Raw genomic sequence first — 10,901 nt, forward strand, 5'->3', positions numbered from 1 at the left:
CTCATCTAATAATAACAGTGTTTTTTCCTGTAAAATTAACAAAATTGCAGCAACAGCCTTTTTCAGTTTAGTGTGAGATTTATGTTGAGATTTTTTCTAAAAAAGATTCTTTGAAGTGTTATTTATTCCAATAACACCAAAATAATTTAAATGATTTATTGAACATTTTGAGCATAACCACTTCATTTCCTGCATTCTGGTGAATTTTTATGCACATATTTCTACCTTATTCTGAATCAATGTATACTGCAACCTGCAAATATCTGTAGCCTAGGCATCATTTACTCCTCCCTCCTGTTTGGCGTCTTTTGGTGAGGAAGTAACCTCCTTAAATGTGCATATGACAATTATTCACCTCAATGATACATTAATTCATTTTAATTTATAATAGACCCCTGGACTGTAATATTTCAAATGTGTTTGAGCAAGATATCTGCTCATGTCCAAAACTTTGTGCACCTTCAAAATACAGTATATCTGTGTTCTCTGTGATTTGGAAGAGACGATGAGTCGTGACATTTTGAGAAAAATAAAGTTAGGTTAGTAGGCTATTACAAGAATAAAGTCACTATATTTCAGAAACTAATCTATACCTGCACCATATAGTCTGCTGTGCATTACGTGATAGCTCTGCTGAGACGGCAGATCTCAGACCAGACAGAGCCCCGTTTGGGTCTCTGGTCTCTGAATGAGACAAATAGTTTAGCTAGAGAAGTAACTGAACGCTGCTCTACATCGGAGGTGGAAAACGGAAACTACAGAAATACACGGAGCACAAACGCAACACATCTACCGCAGCATGTCCACAGCTGAGCCCATCCGTAAACCTGAAGCTGTGCTGCATTATACAGAAAGAGTGGACACAAGCAGGTCTGCTTCAGAGCTCCGTGTGTCTGAGTCTGAACCATAGACTGGAAAAGTCACGTCACAGGAACCTCAAACTAAATCATTAGCATTGCGCTCCTAAACTTTGTGTTGATGGCATCAATGTATTAGACTGATTTGGCTAGGATTCCTCCCAAAACTTCACCCGGCTTTCCTCACGGAGAGAAGGTTGCTAGGTGATAGCAACAAATACAGCATGGTCGGACCCCGCACTTAGCTGCCCATTCTATTCGCCTCGGAAAAATAAACTGGACAAAGTTACATTCGGGGCTAAACTCAAAAAATTCGGGGCTAAAGACCCGGCAAAATCGGCTGACGCCGCTCCTGGTGTAAACCGGGACATTTTAGCATCCCGACAGGCTTTTGTCGGGACTCGGGACAAACAATTGAAAATCGGGACTGTCCCGGTCAAACTGGGACGTCTGGTCACCCTATGTTAGCTACTTTAGCTTAGCCATTAGCAATGGCTAATTCCTCTCCCTCTCCTGCTCTTTCTTGCTCTGTGTGTCAAATGTTTAGCTATTCCTCTGCCTCCTTTAGTGATAAAGATACATGTAATAAATGTAGTTTATTCGCTGCTTCGGAGGCAAGGCTTAGTGAGTTTGAGGCACTGCTCCACACCATGGAATCAAAATTTTATGCTTCCGTAGCTAGCCAGCGCCCTGTAGCTGGTGCGGGCCAACATACTGTAGCTTCTGTTAGCAGTCCCCCGGCAGACCCAGAGCAGCCGGGCACGTGGGTGACTGTTCTTTCTTTTATTTGTTTTTAAAGCCTTAGAATGGCCTTGCCCCAACTTACCTCTCTGAGCTGCTGCAACCCTACACTCCTATCCGATCTCTCAGGTCAGCTGACCAGCTGCTCCTGATGGTGCCTAAAGCTAGGCTTAAAGAGCAATGTGCAGGTTGGACACCCCTATACAGCATAGTGTATATTAATGATAAACAACTAAATTTACAAAACTGGAGGAAGATATAACCGCCATAAACGATATTTTGAGATATCTATCTATCAGCATCTATCTATCACTGACCGGAAGTGACGTAACGCGAGGGAGTCTGGTCAAGTTCATGCTCAAATTACAATGGACGTGGATGAAGAAACCGAGCTCTCCAACGTTGGCGAGCGTGCCTATGATGCCCCCAGGCCTAATTATGAGCCTCCTAGAAGAGATAGAGGTCAGGGGGAGATTATGGGGAGATCAGGGGGAGGAACAATGGGCAGAAGAGAGAAGTACAGTTGCAAACCAGTGACGAATAGGGCAAGTGACTTGGTGACTTACTGTGTAGTACGGTGGCTAATGCTGGTACATCTAGGCTAGTACATTGGTGTTATACAATAAATCTGCTTTAGCAAACATACTTTCGACCTTGTTTTAGATTAAACATACATGTAGATTGTCTAAATTTAAGCCAGCAACGTTTTGTCTTGTGATATTCTACAACCTAAGATTTTAACGCAGAGACAGGGACTGTGGAGTCCATCCAAGCCATGGATGTATTAAGAGAAGCAGGTTAGCACTAGCACATAATCGTTTTGTTGGCTAGGTGCTTCTGCGGACATTGTGAGGCTATGGCGTCGGCGGTGGACAGCATGTGTTGTCGAGAGGTGGATGCCTACTGGGCACTAGCTGAGGATTTAGTCCCGGCCACGGACATTACCTGCCTGACGCTCCATCCCGGCTTTGATGCCTGCTGCCTCAACCCGTTCTCGCTGCAGGTAGCATACCTCAACTTCAGGCAGGAGTATGGCCCTCTCCCAGCCAACAGACCAGAGTATGTTTAGACAAGACTAATTTATCACACTATTATATTATTATTATATACTTCTATTAAAGTCGTCAGTTTTCTACACAAATAAACTGTATCAAAATGAATGTACATACTGCTCTTCATACTATTCCTCCTGCACATACAGTACACTTATTCTTACGTTACTGTTTATGCACTACAATGGTACTGTTATCACACTGTACATATCTGTCTATATGGTTCATACTGAATATCCATATTTATTCTGTTTTTCTTATAATATATTCTGTTAATACCCTGCATATGTCAAGCTCTGGACGGGGTAGGACACAAAAGCAGAACACAGGGGGAGATCAATAATACTACAGTTTATTAAAAAATGAATAATGTAGATGGTGTTCCGTCGTGGAGGTTATGGGAATGAGTATGGGTAGGTAGTGGCTCAGCAGAAGTACAAAACGGCAGGCGAGAATAGTCGGGAACAGGCTGGGGGATCCAGAGACACGGAGAGCAAGGCAGTGGTCGGCACGGGGAGTCCAAACAGATGATCCAGTTGAGGAGGGGAAAAAGGCAGTGGCCGGTGGTGGAGGGAGAACAGCGTCTAGGAGGTAGAACACAAAAAACACAATGAGAAAAGAAAAGGCAAAACTACGGGAAACTCAGGAAAATAACTAGAACTGGAGATAGCTAAATAACGCACAGGAACGCAAGTGATAGTTACGTGGCTGAAACAATTATCTGGCCGGGACTGAAAGCAGACCTCTCCCTAATATAGGGAGAGTGGCAATCAGCCCCAGGTGCGTGGACTGGAGCAGGTGTAGTAGATTGTAGTGATTGCAGCAGCCTTGGTGCCGGGGTGCCTTCAGTGGTAGTGGGAATTCAGGAAACTGAGGAACAAAAAGAGACGGACGGAGACAAACAACACAGACACAAAAAGGGGCAGAGGCAAGGGAGACACACAAAAGGGAAGGGGAGACAGCTCAGGGAGGTGGGGCCCTGACAGCATATATCTATATTATTCTTACTATGTTACTCCTACTAAATTGCACATATCTGTACATGTTGTTCATTAGGGGAGACCAGGGACAGTTGTAACAGGGGACGGTTGTAACACCTTGAATTCCTCCAATCAGAAACAACCTAGAGTGATGACACTCACTGTGCTTGTGCTCTGTCAGTTTCCCTCCATTCTCCCAAAGAGGGAGCCACATTTGAAACTTCCTGACTGACTTATCAACAAAAGTTGTTTTTGAGGTAAAAAAAACTACTTTTCTTTGTGATGTACTTTTTTGGATGCTGTTATGAGATCAAGTGTCTATGAATTCATACAAGTATTATTAGAATCACTGTTTTGTAAGCTAAAAATAGAAATGGCTAACAAGTGTCAAACTAGCATTTTAGCTAGCTCACATGAGATGAAACATGGATATGGTTTGATATGGATGGGGCCGGTTGTAACGCCACGTCCGCCCCAGTATCACCAACCAACTTTCATTTATATCTTAAAAACTTATCAAGCTAAAAAAAAACTGCATATTTTGCTGTGACACCAGAGGTTCTGTCAACCTCTACAACTCCTTCACCCATTGTGGCAACGGTGGCATCCTCCATGCCACTTAGAGCATCATCCCCTGTCACACCTATGGTGTCTGAGCCTGAGCCATCCTCCTCTGCTATGGACACAACTTTTTCACCCGTGTCCATCCGTCCACACCCAAAAGCTGGGCCAAGAAAGCAGACGACAAAGGGCAGGAAAAGAAGGGAAACCGCTGTCCTAACAGAAACTCCCATGAAAAAACAACTGGAGGCTGAGAAAAGCAGGTCTGCAGCTAAAAGAAAAGTGAATTTCGGCAACAACAAAAAATCCAAACCGAAGAAGCTGAAAATTCAGGACTCGTCTGATGATGAAAATGAATACTGCATTGTGTGCTTGGAGAGCTTCTCCAGGCCAAGGGAGGTCTGGCTCCAGTGCTGGTCCTGTAAAGCCTGGGCACACAAGGACTGCACAGATGGACCTGATTTCTACACTTGCCACAACTGTGACTCGGACTAGGCCTACCGAGCCCCCCATCCGCCCTCTCGCTGTTGTAAAGAATGTTTGAGTTCATGTTTAAACTTTATTTTGGTGTTCTACCCAAGAAATCATTTTATTGCATTCTAATTTGATGGCTTTACCTCTTTTTTTGTCATGTAGTATGAAAAAAATGTAATCACTACTTAAACACATGAAATGAATAGTCATAATAACATGACTGATAAATAATATTTTCCATTTTGAGTATATGATTGATTCATTGTGTATATTTTAGACATGTTACAACCGTCCCTGACATGTGTTACAACCGTCCCTGTACACTGGGACAGTTGTAACAGCGGAGAGACTGTATTCAAATCCATTTTGCAACCTGTACATATTTCATAAAACCAATTAAATACATTCTTTCAGCAATTGACAGATTGAAGTTTATGATGTAACACATTGGTTATTCCAGTGTAAATGGTTTTTGAGGTATTGCTAAAAATTGCAAAAAGTGTTACAACTGTCCCTGGTCTCCCCTACATAGCCATATTTATGCTTTTTTGGCACTTCTGGTTGGACGCAAACTGCATTTTGTTGTCTTTGTACTTGTACTCTGCACAATGACAATATCTAATCTAATGTGCATTATTGATGCTGAGGGTTTAGCAGATTTTTAAACTCCGATACCTTTATGGAATAGAATAACTGAAAATGTTACATCAAATATGTCTATCACTCTTGATCATATTGACTACGTTAACAGGATTATCAATATCAACATTGCACCCCTATCATTCTCTAGGCAATTCCGATACACAGCCTACAGGCAGGTGGTCCGATGGGCATATGGGTTTCTGGGCAGGGAGATCAGGAAGGCAATACCAGCTTGTGTTGTGGCCGCAATCAGGAGGCAGTTTCCAGAGGAAGGAGGGACATACAAAGGCTTCCAATTGCCCCATATGGGAGGCAATCAATAAATATATTTAGTTTTCACAAAATGAACACACAATCACAAAAGTATCTTGTTGTAAAAAATGTAGTTCATTATAGATTACTAGTTACTGTCATTTGAGAGTAATTTAATTAAGTCATTTAATATAATTAATATAATATAATTACTTTATAAAGTAATTTATAATTATATTACAATATTACTGTCTCTGAATTGTAATGCTTTACACTACTTTTGCATTACTTTTCGAAGTTTGACTTGGCTGGTAGCTTGTGAATTTCACCACCAGATCAATAAAGTCTCATCTTTATCAACTTTAATACATCATAACAAGATTTATCTCAAGACACTTTACAAATAGAGTAGGTCTAGACCACACTATAATTTACAGTGACCCAACAATTCTAGTAATTCCCCCAGGAGCAAGCATTTAGTGCGACAGTGGCGAGGAAAACCTCCCTCTCAGGAAGTAACCTGGGACGGACCCAGGCTCTTGGTAGGCGGTGTCTGACATTGGGTTGGGGGTGTGATGAACAGTGGCAATAATAGTCACAATAAAGATAATTGAACTACGACTATAAATAGTAGTTGCAGTAGTTCATGGCGTAGCAGGGCGTTACAGGACGTAGAAGGGAACTGCACGGCGTAGCAGGGTGTAGCAGGACCACGGCGACAGCCGCAGCCATGATTTAGGGGCCACCCTAGTCCAAGGAAAACTGCTAGGCGAAAAAAAAGAGAGTTGCACAGCATCACATAGTCAGTGGTCACAACACATGCACAACCTAATACAGTCCAGTATGAAATGTCTTCTTCCTACCATTAGAAGTAATTTGTAAATGTTTATGTGTCATATACAGCTGGGTCATTCTACAGAAACGTCCATTTTTCTGTCCCTAGCCTTTACAGAAATATTACACTTAAAAAACACTTCAGGATTACAATTTCTTTATATGTTAAAATGAAACAATATGTTATTTGAACAATTACACCTTCTTTAGCCATAAATGTGGCAATATTTGATTTTTATTAATTAATTAGAATTCCAAGCGCCACAGAAGTGCTCGTCCCCACAGTCATGTACAGAGGGAAAATGCTTTATTAAGAGGTCAAAAACAGTGTTTTCTTCCATTTAAAATACAATAATGTGTCCATAACTATCAAATATATGATGTAAATTACATTAAAAAACAAAATTCTAAATAAATAAAAAAATATATAATGAAAGTAGTGGTCCCCTGGAGTTGTGTCACTGGTGTTACCGTTTAACAAAAAAGCTCTTATTTTGAAATAGAAATCACACTGATGACATCACTTGACTTCCTTCTTCCAATTTCCTGGAGATCCATGAAGAGAAGCCATGGTAAGTCCACTGTCTCTTTTCAGTTATCAAAAATATTCTCATTTATCTCATGATTTCATATGAAGCTTTTAGTTTAAGTCACTGGTATGACCTCCTTTATTGTTTGGGAATTGTAAAAAACTAGAATACAAATGGATTAAATTACTTAATTTAGTGAGTATACCATGATTGACAACATGTGGTTTGATACCTTGCAGCAGCCATTTTGTAAAAAGCAGTTTTCATTAAAATTGTCACTGGTGTTACTGTCACTGGTGTTACCTTCCTTATGGGTAACACCAGTGACTCCATTTTATAGATAAACTTTGTTTAAAGCTATTCATTTAGTTCTTTTGCATAAAATAGCACTAAAATTGTGATTCTAACTTTTCTTTATCATTGTTAATTCTCCTTTGGTCAGGTATTTCTAAATTGAGGGTATGGCTAAACTGAGTGCAGCTGAGAAACAGTGACTATACAGAAAGCGTAGGGATGCTGATCCTGAACGCAGAGCAGAGTATTTGCAGAAAAGGAAACAGAGCTATGTCAGTGACATTGACACACAAAAAAGAAAGAGAATAAGTGATTTGAGTGAAAGGGAGAAGAGATATGAGCGAAAGGCATGGAGGGTCCGTCAGCAAAGACGCAGGCAAAGAGTCAGAGCAGGAGCATTGACCCCCCCATCATCACCAGATAGATCACCCAGTGTTTCAAGGTAACTTAACTGTTACAAATACAGAAATAAATGGTGAAACAGTTATAAAAGTGCATAGCATACAGTGCCTCCACATTCTCTCTCTCTCTCTCTCTCTCTCTCTCTCTCTCTCTCTCTCTCTCTCTCTCTCTACTCTCTCTCTCTCTCTCTCTCTCTCTCTCTCTCTCTCTCTCTATCTCTCTCTCTCTCTCACAGAAAAAGAGAGACACATACTTGCACATAAAGTGAGAGCAGCAAGAGAGAGAAACAAGCTAGGGTAAAATGAGAGAAAAAATGTAAGAAAATATTTTTGCTTTACAGACAACTACAACAAGGGAGGAGACAACGTAGGAGAGATGCACAAAGGGAAATAGAGAAACTGAAAGATGAGATCATCGGTTGGAAACGAAGATATGAAAAGGTGAAGAAACGTAACGTACGACTGCAGCATGCAAATCTTGACAGCCCAGAAGTTAAAACACAAAAAGTTCTTCAAGGTCAGCGAGTCAACACCAGTGTCAGAAAAGCCCTGAAATATCACTTTGCTGTTTTGGGAGCGCTGAAACACAAATACAAAAGTTTTAGAGACACAAAGTCAAAACAAAGTCTTGCACAGCTGGTATCAGAGAAGGTGATCAAAAAATATAAATGCAAGACATACTGCAAGAAGCTCATCGGTTGTGATTCTCGAATCATCAGAAAAACAAAGCAAGTTCAAGAAACTGGCATACAGAAGGAGACTCAAAAATCTGTCAGACAATTTTTTCTCAGGGATGACATCAGCAGACTGACTACAGGGAGGAAGAACACACTAACTCTCAGAAGATTAAGAGACAGAGGAGGCTACTGTCTGATTCCTTGCTCAACCTCCACAAGAAATATGTTTCTGAGCACCAACACATTTCTTATGCTTTCTTCTGCCGTCAGAGACCATTTTGGGTGGTTCCACCAAATGAGAGAGACAGAGAGACGTGCCAATGTAAGACACATGAAAACTTGCAGTTCATGGCTGACAAATTATACAAGCTTGGCATTTCAGACTCCAGAAACTTAGAGGAAATGTCTGACAGTACTGTCTGCAGCAGCTCCAAGACATGTGCTTATGGTGATTGTTTGGACTGCAAATTGTCTGCCTATTCCTTAAACAGGTCTTCAAGTAGGGTGGTGACTCTGAGCCAATGGTGCCAGGAGAAGGTGAACATCTCACTGCAAGGTGGAGAGACAAGAGTGAGTACAATCACTGTCAAAAAAGATACCCCAATACAGGAGGATGAGCTTGTGGAACAATTCCAGGACCGACTCTTTAAATTCAGGAGGCACATTTTTAATATTCGCTGGCAGTATAGCGAGTACAGGAAACTCAGAGAGAGCCTCACTGCAAAAGACTGCCTCATCCACGTCGATTTCAGCGAGAACTATTCTTGTAAATACTCAAATGAAATCCAGTCAGTCCACTTTGGGGGGTCACATCAGCAGGCGACCCTCCACACTGGAGTGCTTTATCTGGCAAACCAGGCCCCTTTGCCCTTCTGCACCATCTCCCCCAGTAGAAGACATGACCCACCAGCTATATGGGCTCATTTGGATCCTATTCTTGATTTTGTGAAAAAGGACCACCCTAATGTCCAAAACCTTCACTTTTTTAGTGATGGCCCTGCCACCCAATACAAAAACCGCTTAAACTTTTACATCATATCCACGGAACCACACCAGAGGGGTTTCACGACTGTGACATGGAACTTCTTTGAGGCAAGTCACGGTAAGGGATCACCAGATGGAGTGGGGGCTGCACTGAAGAGAACAGCTGACACATTAGTTCGTCAAGGGAAAGATATTTCTGATGCACAGAGCTTTTTCCAGCTGCTGAAAGACACAAGCAAGGTGAAACTCTACTATGTGAGTGAGAAAGAAGTTGAGAAGAAGAATGAAGGTTTAAAGCAAGTGCCCCTATTCACCATTAAAGGCACCATGAAAATGCATGAGGTTCTTTGCATTTCTCCCGGCATTCTCAAATACAGGGACATAAGCTGTTTCTGCCAGGCTGCTGAGGGGGTGTTTGAGTGTCCATGCCACAGCCTAGAGGAGGTTACTCTTGTAGCTATGGATGCAATCAATCAAACAGCCAAAGATTTCAGACCCAATGTCATAGAACAGCATCACACTGGGCAGTGGTGTGTTGTGGGATATGAAGATGATCCCTACCCTGGCATCATCCTGCAGGTGGAAAACAATGTGCAAGTCAAATGCATGCACCGCAACGGAGTCAATAAGTTTTTCTGGCCAAGCCCCAGAGATGATGTTAACTGGTACGGTGATGACCAGATCATATGCCTGATTCCAGAGCCCATGGCACTAAATAAGCAATCAGTTCAGATTGATCAGCGCTTCTGGGAGTACATAATGGGGCAGTTGGGCAAGTAAAAAAAAAGAAGAAGCAAAAAAACACTATGATGTGTGTGTGTGTGTGTGTGTGTGTGTGTGTGTGTGTGTGTGTGTGTGTGTGTGAATGAGAGATAGTGAGTGAGTGTAAGTGAGAGTGTATACTATGTGAGCGTATATGTGGAGGCACTGTATGCTATGCACTTTTATAACAGTGCATATATATGTATTTGTAACAGTTGTTACCTTGAAACGCTGGGTGATCTATCTGATGATGATGGGGGGACAGTTCAAAGTTTTCCCATCTTAGTCATCAACTGCAATTGTCCGATTGTGACTGTTATGTCATGGTATTGTTACTAGGTAATGTATTTTGTTGTACATTGTAGTTTTCTAATGAATTTAAAATGTTCATTTAAAATGTTGTCTATGATATTTTACTAACTGATTTCAGTTCTTATGAAATTAGGCATTTGCATATATTATGTATGTCACTGGTGATTTGTTGTCACTGGTGTTACTGTGTTTTTTTCTTTCACAATAAATAAAATCTGTCACATGTGACATGATGATAATTGTAAAGTCATTGAATTCTGCTACACTTAAGCTAGTTAAGCTTTAAAGGATTGTATAATTGCTTGTTTATAACTGTTTTTCAAATATTTTCATTGTTATAGCAAATACATGGTTGCGCAAACAAACTAACATCATTCAGTCACACTTTAAACAAACCTGATTAAAATAAATAAAACATAATCTCCTTACTAGTTAGATTATCATTAATTTTCTGTACCTCTGACTGCATGTACTGAAAAAATTTGAAATAATATTTCATAAACACCTTTAATATCGCTAAAGAAGTAAGGTAACACCAGTGACAAAAA

General features: G+C 41.0%; 1 long non-coding RNA gene across 2 annotated transcripts; it reads right to left on the minus strand.

Moving 5' to 3' along the window:
* Window positions 1-2,986: 2,986 nt before the first annotated feature.
* LOC120575667 lies at window positions 2,987-4,043 on the minus strand. 2 transcript variants are annotated; one of them, XR_005642036.1, is made up of 2 exons: window positions 3,355-4,043; window positions 2,987-3,234 (listed from the first exon to the last, which is right to left on the minus strand). It is a non-coding gene; the product is annotated as an uncharacterized LOC120575667 (long non-coding RNA). The 2 variants fall into 2 exon arrangements; XR_005642035.1 differs by having other exon boundaries at window positions 3,334-4,043.
* Between the last annotated feature and the right edge of the window lie 6,858 nt (window positions 4,044-10,901).

The sequence above is a fragment of the Perca fluviatilis genome, chromosome 16, assembly GCF_010015445.1.
Source record: "Perca fluviatilis chromosome 16, GENO_Pfluv_1.0, whole genome shotgun sequence".
Classification (NCBI taxonomy): Eukaryota; Metazoa; Chordata; class Actinopteri; order Perciformes; family Percidae; genus Perca; species Perca fluviatilis.